Source organism: Arachis ipaensis, chromosome B07 (assembly GCF_000816755.2).
Source record: "Arachis ipaensis cultivar K30076 chromosome B07, Araip1.1, whole genome shotgun sequence".
NCBI lineage: Eukaryota > Viridiplantae > Streptophyta > Magnoliopsida > Fabales > Fabaceae > Arachis > Arachis ipaensis.
The window spans coordinates 64,440,446-64,456,588 of NC_029791.2; the positions used below are offsets into that span (position 1 = coordinate 64,440,446).

Consider the following 16,143-nt stretch of genomic DNA (forward strand, 5'->3'; position numbering starts at 1 on the left):
TAAGGTGGTTGGTATGGTGGATACGGGTTAGGGTCATATGGAGGTGAATGGTGGTAGTTGGCTTGTGAGTGTGGTGGTTCAAAGTTGTGTTGAGGAGGTTCATAGGCATATAATGGGGCTTCATCATATCTATCATCTTGGTATGTCCCCTGGAATGGCTCTTGACTATAGTAAATTGGTGGATGTTGGTTGTCACGGAAGGGTCCACCATAACTATTATCTTGGTATGCATCGTGGAATGGTCTTTGTCTGTGGTACTGTGGAAGGTGTTGTTGCCAGAAGGGTCGATCAGATCCTCGTGGCTCCTTCCATCTCTGATTGTTTTGACCTTGATGCATGTTCCTGTTATAATTTCCATTCCTTGCAACAACATTGGAACCAAACTCAAAGCGAGATGGGTGAGAACTCATAATAGTAATTAAAAATTAAAAACAAAAATAAAAACAAATTTTAAATTAAAAGGTTATTGAAATTTGAATTTTGAATTTGAAAATTAAATTTTGAAATTTGAAAATTAAATTTTGAAATTTGAAATTTGAAATTTGATTTTTGAAATAAGATAAGATAAGATTTTGAAAAAGATATGATTTTTTAAAAAGATTTAAATTTTGAAATTTTAAATTTTTTTTAAATTTGAAATTTGAATTTTAAATTTTTAATAAGATAAGATAAGATTTTGAAAAAGATATGATTTTTTAAAAAGATTTGAATTTTGAAATTTAAATTTTGAAATTTTAAATTTTTTTTAATTTGAAATTTGAATTTTAAATTTTTAAATTTGAATTTTTGAAAATTGAAATTTGAAATTTTGAAATCTGAGTTTTAAATTTTTGAATTTTTGAATTTAATGAGGAAAGAGAAAAACAATAAAATGACACTAAACTTAAAATTTTTAGATCAAAACGAAGAAAACAACTAAGAACAACTTGAAGATCAAGATGAACACGAAGAACAAATTTTTGAAAATTTTTTAATAAAAAACCAATAACCTCTTAATTTATGAAAAAGTAAAAATAAAAGCAAAAATAAAAACAAATAAACAAGTAAAAAGCAAATATTTACAATAACCAATAATAAGGCACACATTTGCAATTCCCCGGCAACGGCGCCATTTTGAAGAACTGAAGATTGATGGTTTAGAAGTTATAGTAAACTCTCGTTGCAAGTATAGTTACTAAACCAAGCAATCAACCTTTCTTACAAATGTTTTGGTTGTCACAAGTAACAATCCCTTTAAAATTGATAACCGAGTATTTAAACCTCAGGTCATCTTCTCAAGGAATTGCAGAGAAGTATGTTCTTATTATTGGTTTTGAGTCTTGTAAATTGGGGGTTTTGAAAGTAAGAAACCAGTATGTTAAATGATAAGAAAAATAAAATAGAAATAATAAAATAAACTCTTGGCAAGGTATTAGAACTGGAAGTCCTATCCTTATCAATTGTGATGAGAATTTGATTTTTAATTTCACTTTGTTAACCTATAACTATGAAGGTAAATCAACCACTGCTTTATTTGACAACTCAAGCGTTACCAATTACTTAACCAAAGCCAAAAGGAAGAAAATATCTAAATTAAATTAATAGCATCCATATAAATAAAGCAAAACAAAATTAAATCTGAAAATACCTCAAATTGCATTAATAAAAGAAATCAAATCTAACATGGATGTTCATAAATTAAATTGGGAAAATAAATAAAAGGAAAATTGAACCTGATAAAAAGAAACAATCCTGAAAGCAAAGAAATCCTAAATCCTAATCCTAAGAGAGAGGAGAGAGTCTCTCTCTATAAAAACTACATCTAAAACTAAAAATTATGAATTATGAGCTTCTCATTATGAATGAATGGATTCCCTCACTTTATAGCCTCTAATCTATGTTTTTTGGGCCGAAAACTGGGTCGAAAACAGCCCAGAAATCGCTGGAGAAGAAAACTGCCACGCTGATTTTCGGAACTGCGACGCGTCCGCGTGGAGCGCACGTTCGCGTGGCCTAGCATCAGGACAACTATGGCATATTATATATCAAATCGAAGCCCCGGACGTTAGATTTCCAACGCAACTGAAACCGCGTCATTTGGACCTCTGTAGCTAAAGTTATAGCCGTTTGAGTGCGAAGAGGTCAGGCTGGACAGCTTAGCAATTTCTCCAACTTCTTGTATTCCTTCCACTTTTGCATGCTTCCCTTCCATCCTCTGAGCCATTCCTGCCCTGTAATCTCTGAAATCACTTAACACACATATCAAGGCATCTAATGGTAATAAGAGAGGATTAAACATAGGGAACTTAAGGCCAAAGAAGCATGTTTTCAATCATAGCACAAAATTAGGAAGGAAAATGTAAAACCATGCAAATAGTATGAATAAGTGGATAAAAAATTGATAAAAATTATTCAATTGAGTACAAGATAAACCATATCAAGTATAAATGATCTAGGATAATCATCTACCATGCCAAAGAAATACACCAACAAATAAAGTGAATTAACTATCTTAATCAATTAGCTTACTCACCTCAGATATTTATACAATACAAAATATACATACACAAATTTCTCAAATCCATACCAGCTGAAATGCCAATAGATTTAACATCAAATTCTAGGTAATCCAAAGTTCTGAGGCCTTTAGGGATCCAAGCTAAATAACCAAAATGTTACAACGCTAAAAAAAATTCCAAGAGTGTTGGGAACGCCATTCTTCAGACTTAGTTTGTAGTAGTACCAAATCTTAATAAATGCCTTGTAGTGAGCGTCAACAAATTGAGCTTTAAATAAAGAGTGTCTTTTGATATGTCTAGGACAATGAGATTATTGTAGACCATATTTCACTGTACCTATTCCTATTCTAAAAAGTCTTGAGCACAATTGGACCGAGCTCAAAATACAACCGTGGTTATTCAAGCCGATATCAACCAAGATAAAGATTTATCAATGAACCAAAAATTTCTTATACTAAATGGCATAAACATGATATATGAGTCTAAAACCAAAGAGAAAATTAAATGATGACAACCTCACAAAATATCACTGTTAGCTATGTGCCTCTGGCTCAAGAGGGAGAAATAGAGTTTTGTATAGTGATAGAGTGCACAATCACGACAATATTTTGAGCCTATGGCCATGATTTTTAGTCACGGTTTTTTACTGTGACCAAAGAAAAAAAGCTATGATTATGGTTTTTAAAAAAAGGATGGTCTAAAAGGGTCTATAGTCACGATTTACGGGGTGACCTAAAAGGGTCTATGGTCACAGTTTTTTGGGGCGATCTAAAGGAGTTTATGGTCAGGGTTTTGAGGGGTGACCTTAAATGGTCTATGATCACGATTTTTCAAAAAATGGTGACCTAAAGGGTGTCGATGGTCACGATTTTGGAGAGTGACATAAAAGGGTCTATGGTCACGGTTTTGGGGGTAACTTAAAATGGTCTATGATCACGGTTTTTCACCGTGACCAAAAGATATCTATAGTCACGGTTTTGAGGGGTGACCTAAAAGAGTCTATGGTCACGGTATTACGAAAGGGTGACCTAAAGGGGTCTATGGTCACGGTTTTGTGGTGTGACCAAAAGGGGTCTATGGTCACGATTTTGGGGGGTGACCTTAAATGGTCTATGGTCACAGTTTTTCAAAAAGGGTGACCTAAAAGGGTCTATAGTCATGTTTTTAGGGGGTGACCTAAAGGGTTCTATGGTCATGGTTTTTGGGGTGACCTAAAGTGGTCTATGGTCACGGTTTTGAGGGGTGACCTAAAAGAATCTATGATCACGGTTTTACGAAAGGGTGACCTAAAGGGTCTATGGTTACGGTTTCTTGGGGTGACTTAAAGATGCCTATGGTCACGGTTTTGGGGGGTGACCTTAAATGGTCTATGGTCACGATTTTTCAAAAAAGGGTGACCTAAAAGGTTCTGTGGTCACGGTTTTGGAGAGTAACCTAAAGGTATCTATGGTCTTTACGTTGTCTGTCGCCAGCCCCTCACCTCTGGTCATCAGTCGCTAGCATGGTTCTAAAAACTGGACCGGTCTAACCGTGAACCGATATGTTTTATGGTTCAATTCTTTAGGTAAAATCATTTTTTCAAAAACTGGATGCAAATCGCTAAACCGGCCGATCAGACCGAATGGAAATCCCGTAGGTTCAAATGAAACGACACCGTATCGCTTCAGAAATCATGCGAGTGCCCCCAGCCCTAGAGCATTCTTTCTCCATCCTCCTTCCTTCTCCCCAGTCCCCAATGAAAAAGGAAGCCCTAGCCTTTATCACCGCCATGTCCGTCGAACTCAACCATAGCCTCCATCGTCGTTGCCATTCTTCTCACTGCTGCCGTCCCTATGGTCTGGTCGTTTCTCTACTGTCCAACCGGTCACCTCCAACCCCTTTGTACACTCGTGAACCACAAGCTTCTCTGCGTCGTTCGTCGCACGTCGTGGGTCGTCCTGCTTGTCTCCCATTGTCCGTCGTCACCCCGAATTTTTGAAAATTAAATAATAAATTATTTATAAGATTATAATTAGAGTATTTATTTAAAAATAAATTTTAAATTAATAATTAAATAATATTTTTATAGATATTATTATTAGATTAAATTTTTTTAAATTAATATTCTACCAAAATTCTAATTCCCAAATCAAAATCTTAATTTAACCCTAAATTCCCAAATTAACACCCATTAACCCTAACCTAACCCTAATTTCACTGCCTCACCGCCATTCACCACCACACTTCCCCTTTTTACCATCAGCAGCCACCAAACCCCCATTTTCCTTTCCCTCCACACCGCAGCACACACACACACATGGACCTCCCTCTCGACACCCACACTCAGCCTCACACACCTCCCTCACCCTCTATTGTTGCGCCATCCTACACACAGAGAGAGAGAGAGAGAAACAGAGGAGAATCGCCGGCAGAAGGAGAGGTCATCGCCGCTGTCGAATCGTCGAGTCATCGCGCCTTGCCACCGCGTAGCCGCCAAACTGCATGCATCGTCGCCGCAGTTGGAGGAAGCCCGTATCGCCGTCTTTCTCGCCGTTGCCAGAGAAGCCCGAGGAGACGGGGAGACAGAACACGAAGGATGCCATCCGCGTCACTTCTTCGTATATTTTGTTCCGTCTTTTGCATGCTGATTCCCTTTTGTTGGTTTTCTGCGCTTGTCAAAGTTCAAACCTTTCTCTGATTTGGATGGATCTAGTTCCAGTTTCTCAGAATTTGGTCTTCTGGGGTGTCGAGGATACTTGAACGTCACTGATTCTACTTCAAAGGTTTCTTCTTTTGTTCATTCTTCAATTGAGGGAATAGCTTCTGGATTTTTGTTTTTTGTTTTTTGTGGTTTGTTTGATTTATGCTATTTTGGTTGTGCTGGAAATACAAAAAGGGGGTTTCTCTTATCTTTGAGGGAAAATTGATTGGGGGTGTTCTACTGTTCTCAGTTGAGGTTGACTATTGTCAATTTACCTTCAAAAAGAGTGATTTGAGTTGAAGTTAATTAATTAACTTCTATTCAAAGGTAGGTACAATAGCTTTGATAATCCCTTGGAATCATATGACACAAATAAAAGTTTCATTAATGGTATACTTTTAATAAACTTTACAATTTTGTGATCATATTTTTGTTGACTTGCTGTGTTCTATGGTGCATGTCGAACAAAAAGCTCAAAGTATTGCTTTAGAATTACTTTTGGTTGATTAAATCGTGCAATTAATTACAAAATATCATATTAAATTAATTGTAGATCCTCTACTAATTCTTTCTAATATGAAATTGTTTGCTGCCATGTGCTTACTATGTATAGTTTGGCTGATATAATTAGATGTTCTTTGCAGACCTAATTAATTTGGATTCATTAGCACATTATAGTTCTCTTACTAGTTATTTTCTGCAACCATTAAAATGTGCATTGGCGGCCCCTATGCCAATGGCAAGTTGGTGAGCATGTAACTACCTTTGTAAAATATGTGTCATATGACATTATGTTAGCTTTAACTTCCATTGCATTATTGTTATATTGATGTCAAATTTTTGTCAAGCTGAATTTGTGCCTTTTAATTCTGTTTCTGAATCTAAAAAGGAAGTCCATAATGTTGAATAAGTGCTCTTTCTCCATTTACTAAATTGCTCATGTTTGAAGTTGTTTGTGAATTTTTAATATTAAATTATGAATAATTTATTATGTAAAATTGTAAAATTTTGAATTTTATCAAGTTAGAAATTATTGAATTTATATATTTAAAATTATATATAAATTTTTTAATAATTTTATTTAATATTAAATTGGTTGAACCTCGGTCGAACCAGTAAACCATTGAACCAATGACTTTACCGATTTATTGACCGGTCCGGTTCTCGCAACCTTGATTATTATTACATCTTGAATTTGTTGTTAAAAGTTGAGTTTGTTGCTGAAATTATGATTTAGCTAATTTTGTTTTGCTGAATACTAGGGATTCGAAAACTATCAAAGTTGAATTTGTTGTTGCAAATTATGATTTGAGATGAATTTGTTGTCGTATGTTGAATTGTTGCTGAACATATCACTGAGCTTTAGTTTTGAAAGGCAGAATGGAGATGTATCCCAAGTGAGTTAAATACTTCTGCAATAAATAATTCATGTCAATGCTATTTCCTGTGCTTGCCAAATTGGTTTTGTTGATAAATAGTTGTTGAGTTTCTTTGGTAATATATACTGTATCTCTTCAAGTACTTTATATTGTTTTATGATGTGTCATATACTATGATGTGGATGTGTGTTGTATAGTGTGTACTAGCTATTATATGTGTGATGTATATATGTTTTAATGATATTTTTTTTTCCTAAGTTGAAGAAGAATAAATGTAGGTGTTTATGTCTAATGTGATTTTACTTTGCATGTTAATGAAGTAGGTGCTGAGCTTTCAAATGGTAAAGTGGCTGAAACAAAAGTTCTCGAGCGTTGAGAAGAAAGAATAGTAATACCAGAAACAATCTATCCTGGCAGAGTCTAAGTTGTATTGCTCTCACGATTGTGGAACAATTCTGTTAATAGTGTCTACTTAGTGTTAGCGTATATATCACTGTATAAAACTAAGATTGAGATAAGTGTATTCACTCAACTATATTGATATGTTAGCTGGTTACTTTAATTACAACTTATCTTAATTGTTGATAATTATTTTTTATTTTTTAGATTTATTTTGTGATTATAATCATTTTGGGATGTAATTATGCTTTAGAAAAAATTAAATCTCATAAAACAAATAAGGCTATGGTCACGGTTTTGTGGGGTGACCATAGATAAGCTATGGACACAGTGAAAAACAGTGACCATAGATAAGGCTATGGTCACGGTTTTAAGGTGGGGTGACCATAGAGGCTATGGTCACGGCGAAAAACCGTGACCATAGAGGCTATGGTCACGGTAAAAATCGTGGCCATAGATAGGGCTATGGTCACGATTTTAAGTGGGGTGACCATAGAGGCTATGATCACGGTAAAAACTGTGACCATAGATAGGGCTATGGTCACGATTTTAAGGTGGGGTGACCATAGAGCTATGGTCACGGCAAAAACTGTTTTTAAGGTGGGGTGACCATAGATATGGCTATGGTCACGGTTTTAAGAAGGGGTGACCATAGAGTCTATGGTCACGGTTTTAAGGAGGGGTGAGCATAGGGGTTATGGTCATGGTTTTTACGCGTGACCATAGATTAACCTATGATCACGGTGAAAAAACTTGGCCTAAAGTGTCAGAATTTGAAAATTGAAATCGTGACCATAGATAAAAAAACCGTGACCATACCTATGGCCACGAGAGAATAAACCACGGTAAAAAATCGTGACCATAGATCCAAAACCGTGACTATAGATCTATAGTCACCCTTTTTACTAGCTATGGTCACGGTTTTTTACCGTGACCATAGGCCTTTTTTTGGTAGCGAATGACCATGCCAAGCAGTGGTGAGGCCAGGCGCAACGATGCTGGTGAAAGAGGCGGACATAGGGATGGTGCGAACAGGGATCGCGGAGGTAGAAGTGAGATAGATAAAGGAGTCAAAGACATAGTGGATGTGAAGGTGGTGGTGAACGGTGGTGAACGACGATAGTGACAGACCTGCCAACGAAAGTTGCATCCTTGGGAGATAGGAGAAAAGCGCTGCAGTGAGGGTTTTCCAGATTTTCCAGATCTATGGGTGAGGGTATTTTTTTAAATTTTTAATAGATTAAATTTTAATTTTTAAAATTATTTAATAATTTATTGATTGAAATTAATAATATCACATGTCTATATTTTATTAGTCCTTATCAATGGGATATGGGATATGAGAACAATCCCCTTTGATTATATTTGTTATAATTAGGAATGCAAATATGGAATTGACCTTCAAATTTTGATACTATTCTCAATTTGTTTATCCTTATTAATCTTGATTTTTATTTGTAAAATCTATTATCTATATCTATTAGCTATTTTTTATGATCTATTATATTATATTATATTAAAATTCAATTTCTCCATTTAATAATGATCTAACATGATTTAAAAAGTATTTTTTAATTAAAGTAAATCAATTATAATTAATTAATGATATCAATTAATTAATGGGTAAAACTAATTATTACACATCTTTGAATTACGAATAATACACTATTTTATCTTACTAAAATATCCCTAATTTTGTCTGTTTTTAAAAAACTGTCCAATCTCTACTACTTGATTATAATAATAAATGTATACATATTTTAATGATGGTTTCATTAATATTGAAAAAATACCCTTGCTATTTGTGGAACAATATATGGTATATAAAATCATTCTAAAATAAAAAAGTGTTGACAATTCATCTTTTCAAAATCATGAAATTTCGCACTCTTTACGTATAAACATACTGACAATCTAATAATTGTGTCACATAAAAAATAATTTAATTCAATTATATTGTTATATTCATATCAATGTTAACAGACAAAGATTCATATAAAATTCAAATTATAATAATAAAAAAATACATTATCATATATGATAAAATCATCGAATACATGAAAAACCTACACATGCAGCATATTAGAAAACAAAGACATGTTGTTAACATCAAAAGAGTAGGATACATTGCTAACAAAAAATTGGTACAAAAACTTAATCCATATTCAAATCTGTTGACTCCACAATGTAGTCATTTTGGAGATCTTGATCTTTATTCAGACATGTTCAAATGTTATACCTAGAATATTTACAAAAACGGCATTTTCGAGATTTTTCAACCATAGCAAATGTAAAAAGGTCTCTTTGAGTTGAACTCAATTTTTTCTCTCCTCGAACAAAATGGACGAACTTTGTGAGGAAAAAATTGTTGGCTTTTGTAACGAAGAAGTAGACTCATTCATTAGTTGCTCGATTATTGTAATACCCGGTCTAACCGAAATTTAGTAAATAATAAGTTAAATAGGAGCGAATATGGTTGGAAGATTTGGCAATTGGAATTTGATAATTTAAATATGATATTTGGATTCAGTGAATTTTTCCGAGTCGGAAAATATAGTTTTCTGCGTAAAAGTGCGCAGTGGAATTTTGACCGGCAGTACCGGCTGAGATCTGTCTCGTACTACAATTGAGGAAATTGATTATGGGTAAATAAGATTAAGAAATGAGGAATTATAATTAGGGAAGGTAGAAATATTTAAAGTGCGATTTAGAGCGCTAATCTTAAAGGTTTTGGCCCAAAATTGGGCCAATGGGAAAAATAAGTGAACCGGGCCTAAGTGGGCCCAAGACCCAACATATATAAACATTAGTTGTGAGCATTTCAGCTCATTTTACCCTAAAAAGAAGGGTTGGGGCGCTGATTTGAGAAGAGAGAAGAGAAGAGAGAAAACCTAACTCTCTTTGATCTTCAAACCACCATAACTTGAGCTACGGAGCTCCGATTGACGAGCCGTTTACGGCCACGCGTTGCTCTTCTCATCCTCTACAATTCTATCTAAGTTTGGTGGTAAGTATTTCATTTATCTCTGCCCAGTTTTCGAAATTCCCCACTATTACACGTTTTTGGGTAGTTAGTGTTGAAATCTTGTGATTTTTGGTGTTTAGGGATACTCCAATATGGATTCTAAGTGGGTTCTATCCCTACTTCATATGGGCTGAGGTAAGAAGTGCTCAAACCCTTGTGATTTGTCATTTTTATGAGCCCTAGGTTGACGTATGTATGTGACATTGGTTATGTTAGTGTATTTGGTGATGTTGGTGCCCAATTGGGAGATTGGTATTGCTTGAGGAGCTTTGGTAAGGCTTGGAGCTAAGGTTGGTAAAGAATTCCAAAGAAGAGGCTCAATTGGTTTGGCTACAAGAGGTACGGTTTAAGTTTCATTTAAGTACCGTGTGTTGTGATGAGAATTCCTAGGCTAGATGCCCCTAGGATTAAGTTTGGATTGTGTAAATGGTTGGTGCTAATATGCATAGTTGATATGTAATGTGAATTAATGATTGGGTTGAGAATTGTGTGACTTTGTATGCTTGGTGTATTGAGAATTTGATGTACTGGGTAATGAGTATTGATTTGTGGTTTATGCATTCAAATTGTGAAAATTGGGCCATTGGGAATTTTTGGTAAAGTGTCAATGTGTGAGTTGAGGATGGCTTTATGTGGATTTTGGTACATTTTGATTGATTTCAAAAAGGGTTGAAATTGGCATGTTTTGGTTGATTTTGAAAAGAGTTGAAAATGGCTTATTTTGAAAATGGCACCTAGTGGTTTTGTATGAAAACATGGTTTTTGGGCATATTTTGACGGGACATAACTTGGACTACGGATCTCTGTTTTGTGCCAAATCTGTTTAAAAATGAAATTGGATCCGGGATGTCCATGCCGTTTGAAGAACGGGTGAAAAATGATTTAAAATGAGAAAGTTATGTCCGTCGGAAGATTGGGGGTTGAATCTGTAAATTCTGCAGCTTTTAACTTAGAAAATTTTTAGCAGAATGACCCTCCACGCGTAGGCGCACTTGGCGCGTACGCGTCGTTCTTCAAGAAGGCACTATCCACGCGTGCGCGTGGTGTGCGCGGGCGCGTCGATGCGCTGCACCAAATGCCCAGCTATTTTCCCGAGAGTTGTGCCAGAGTGGTGCCAGTTTTGTGCTTGGGGCGCAAGAGCATCCACGCGTACGCGTGGCTGACGCTTGCGCGTCGTTTGGCTATTTTTCAACCCGCGCGTCCGCGCATATAATGCTTGCGCGTCGATGAGTTTTGTGGCCATCCACGCGTGCGCGTGGAGTGCGCGTACGCGTGGCCCTGTTTTCATGCCAAAGTTGATTTTTGAGTTTTAAAAGCCAAATCTCATACTTCTAAGCCTCCGATCTCACCTCTCATGTATTAAATCATTCTGATATGCCTAGCAATGAGATAGGGGATGTGGTAACTTGCGAGTGAAGCAAGGGGAAAAGTTATGATGAATGATGATCAAAGATGATTATATGAGATATGGTTGAATTTATTTGGCACTTTTACCGTACTAGGAACCCATGGGCCCGGGGTTCTCATTCCGTATATATCTCTTGTTTTTCAGATACAGGTCCAGGTGCTCAGAAGTGAGTTCTGGGTCGTTTGAGAGACGGCGAAGATCTTTATTTCCTCTACTTTGTGTTTTGATTAGAATCTCTCCACCTTTGTTTTGGAAAGTTTATATTATGTATTGAACTCTTTGAATTTGCCTATAGAGGCTCTCATGTTTCCTTCGGGAGAGATTAGGATATACTGTTGTCAACTAATTTCATAATGTACTCTAGCTGACCTAAACTTCGCGGGTCGCGACTAGTAGCTATTTACTTATGTTATATATATCTATCTGTTATCTATCTCTTAATCTCCTTTACGCCTTGTCCGTATATCGTTTTCGGCTTCACGGTTTATCTTTTGTTGTCGAAACGTGAGAGATACGTCTTCACGATTTTATTTCTACTCTTTTCAGGCTTCTCGATCAATACTCCTTTCGAAATTACCTATATTTATTTATTAAAAATCCACTTGAGAGTCGTACCACCGTAATATCATTGACTTATGACTCGAGCATAAGGATTTGAATATTAGGGTGTTACATTATGGTATCAGAGCAGTTCGTCCTCGTGAGCCTGAGGGATGGAACTGCTTATGCTTCAATGCATACTCTAAGTCTGTGCCTGTGCTAGTTAGGGTATCTAATCGATACATCTAGCATGAAGTCCATGAGTGTACCTTTGGTACTTTGAAGCACTATACTTCCGATATTGAGACTGATCAACTTGATATCGATTGTTTGGTGTGTATAGGAACCAGATGGCACCTCGTGGACCCGGTCGGGGACGTGAAAGAGATCGTACTAATACGCAGGAATCGGAAATCAACCCGAATAACCCGGTAAACCTTATGGCAGTGTTGGAGAATATGGCTGCTGCTATGCAGGCCACTACGGAGGCTCTTGGGCAACAGATGAACAATAATGGCAATGGCGGAAGGGAAGCTCAGGGCCCGATGACACTGGCAACCTTCTTAAAGGTTAATCCACCTAAGTTCAAGGGAACCACCAATCCGACTGAAGCTGATACTTGGTTTCAGGCCATGGAGCGAGCACTGCAAGCGCAGTTGGTGCCTGAAGAGCAGCGTGTTGAATTCGCTACCTATCTACTCATGGGGGAAGCATCGCATTGGTGGCAAGCGGCTCGACGTCTCCTGCAACAGGGGAATGATCATATCACTTGGGATGCCTTCCAGGTGGAATTCTATAAGAAGTACTTTCCGAATTCCGCCAGGACAGCCAAGGAATTGGAGTTACTGCAGCTAAAGCAAGGTGCTATGTCCATATCTGAGTATACAGACAAATTTGAGGAGCTATTCAGGTTTTCCCGCATGTGTCAAGGAGCTCCGGGAGACTTCGAGGAATGGAAATGCATTAAGTATGAAGGAGGGCTCCGGAGCGACATCTTAAGTTCAGTGGGACCAATGGAGATCCGAACTTTTTCAGAGTTAGTGAATAAGAGCGGAATTGCTGAAGAGTGTGTGAAAAGGAGGGTTGCAGAGAAGGAAAGTCATAGAGAGCACAACCAAGGATTCGCACCAAGGGGTCGAGAGTTTAAGGAGAGAGGATACGTACAACAATTTCCCCAAGGACAGAATAACTTTGCGACGAGTAAGGAGTCCCAAAGGAATGGTAAGGGAAAACGGGCAGCGGCTGCTTCTGATGTTTCAATCTGTCAGAGATGTGGAAGTCATCACCCAAATAGGCCGTGCCGATTGGGGTTAGGTGTATGTTACAAGTGCGGGTTACCAGGGCATGTATCAAGAAATTGCCAACAAGGAGAGAGTCAGGATGCGGGCCGATTGCGACAGTAAGATTGAGGTAATTGCCTTAATACAAATGGATAAATGCCTGTGATGTAAATGAATTTCTGTTGAGAATGATGTGTTGTGTTTGTTATGTAGTTGGTTGATTTTTGGATTTTTGGTGAAATGGATTGAACTCGTGACTTTTAGTTCCTTTGATTTAAATAGATAAGGGATGGTCCTAAATGATGGATTTGGAAACATTAATTCGAATTGTCGGTCAAGTTAAGTGGTGGTTTAGTACTTGAGGAAATAAGTGATGGAACTAATACTTGACGGGAAATCAAGGTGGCATAGCAGAAGCTTGCTAAAGCGTTAGCATAGTATGGTAATAATAAGGAAAAGTAGAGCATGATTGGAAATGCTTTATGCTTTGAGTACTTAAAAGTTTAGTGAGCTATGCAGATAATGATTCTAGGTAATTGGAATTAATTGCGGGCTGTGGGCCTTGATGTTCTGAAACGGATGAGGAAATTATCATTGATGCATAATTGGATTTAGATGATGAGAGAGTGCGAGTTGTCATGTTTGAGAGATGAGTACCATGATGTTTGGTCATAGTGACCTTGGAATTAAATTGAGATTTATAATGATTAGTTTTGAAAGACGAATGTGAAAGCCACTAAATTGAAATACAGATGCAGTACTGAGATTGGTTTGAAGGAGCCCGTGACGGGTGGTAAACTCCAATTCTTGGGGAGGTACTGTTGAAAATTTTTCTCCAAAAAATTTGAAAGAGTGCTGGTTATGGTTTTGAGGATAATTTTTTATATGAGTAACTTTAACGAAAGAGATGTGTCTCGAATGCTTTTATAGATTATTAAAGGAAAGTGGATTCTCATGATTTTTGTTAAATTGTTATTTCGAACTCATTTGCTTTCTAGAAATGAAAGGGGTTTTTGATTGATGAGTCAGAGACTTTATAATAGCAAGTCATGTAGAAATTTGAGGGTTTGAGAATAAGAAAGTAAGTTTGGAGGTTATGCTTGGAGTTGAGCTGTGATAAGTGGTAATTGGCTTGGCAGAGGGAGAGGATAGTGATGAATGGAATTTTCGACGGCAAAAATTTCTGTTAGGGGGGTAGAATGTAATACCCGGTCTAACCGAAATTAATTAAATAATAAGTTAAATAGGAGCGAATATGGTTGGAAGATTTGGCAATTGGAATTTGATAATTTAAATATGATATTTGGATTTAGTGAATTTTTCCGAGTCGGAAAATATAGTTTTCTGCGTAAAAGTGCGCAGTGGAATTTTGACCGGCAGTACCGGCTGAGATCTGTCTGGTACTAGCTCTAGCTGACCTAAACTTCGCGGGTCGCGACTAGTAGCTATTTACTTATGTTATATATATCTATCTGTTATCTATCTCTTAATCTCCTTTACGCCTTGTCCGTATATCGTTTTCGGCTTCACGGTTTATCTTTTGTTGTCGAAACGTGAGAGATACGTCTTCGCGATTTTATTTCTACTCTTTTCAGGCTTCTCGATCAATACTCCTTTCGAAATTACCTATATTTATTTATTAAAAATCCACCTGAGAGTCGTACCACCGTAATATCATTGACTTATGACTCGAGCATAAGGATTTGAATATTAGGGTGTTACAATTATCTTCCTCGAACGTGTTGTCAATAATTTGTATAAGTAGTAAATTGAATCAGGCTAGTTTTATTTACTGTGTATATGTTGTATTAGTAGTTTATTTGATTTACTATTGGTACAACATATATATGGTAAATTGAATCAAGTTGATTCAATTTATATAGAAATATTTAAGATAGGGCATGTAACCAATTCTAGTTTAGGATATTTGTGTAATTTTGAACTCCATTCATTTTATAGGCGTAAATTACCCCCAAATTCTAGTTTATATAGATCATATTGCACCTTTTTTGCTTTCTTTTTTATTTTTCCTTCCTAAAAAATTAACATACAATATATGAAAGATTAATAATTTACAAATTTGTTATCTTAAAGATTGCATGTGAAATGAAACATATACTACCTGGAATAAGTAGATATATATGCATTGGAGTTGAATTGTGGGCATTTGAAAGTTTGGTGGTGATTGGAGCTAAGATTGGGAGTGGTTTCTCAAGCTTGAGGGGCTGTGGTTGTGACTAGTGTGGCTGCCTTGGACAAAATATAGCGATCGGCCAAGGTATGGTTTAGGTTTCGCGTGTTTAATATATAAGGCTTTGTGAAAACTTAGGCTAGAGAACTATAGGATAAGTTGAAATGGTTTTACGCATTAAATGATTAGTTTTGTGATGTTGATGGTAAATTGATGATTAGGCTTGTGTTGGAATTAATGGATGTGAGATGATTGGCAATAATGAGAATAAGTTATTGGTGTTAATGAATATGTGTTATTAGAATTAATAATGGTTTTTTGATTGGTTAATGATGATTTATGGGTGGATTTTTGAATAATATATGAGTTTTATGAATTGGTGTGAGTATTAATGTGTTAGTAGATAGTATTAATAAAATGGGGCTTGATATGTTGTAAATGTGCAGGTTTTGTGGGTAAGGAATGTGAATTATTTGGTAAAAAGTGGGGTTTGGTAAATTTTGATAAAAAGTGAATTTTGATGAACTTCGGTAGTCCATAACTTGCTCCACAAATTTTGGATGAGGATGAGGTTTGTTTCAAATTAAAGAAGGTTTTAAAAGCTTGAAAATGATATAAGGTTCGCGGAAAACCGAATTCTGTAGAGGAGGTTATGGACGCCGGAAATTCGGTGCGAAAAACTGGAATTTTGAATGTTGCAGCAGAACCAGGTTTTTCTGGGGTGTGCCCACACACATTGTTGT

At 36.4% G+C, this 16,143-nt stretch overlaps 1 long non-coding RNA gene across 1 annotated transcript; it reads left to right on the forward strand.

Annotated features, from left to right (window-relative positions):
• Window positions 4,685–7,143, forward strand: LOC110264236. The gene is made up of 2 exons (XR_002350000.1): window positions 4,685–5,260; window positions 6,881–7,143. It is a non-coding gene; the product is annotated as an uncharacterized LOC110264236 (long non-coding RNA).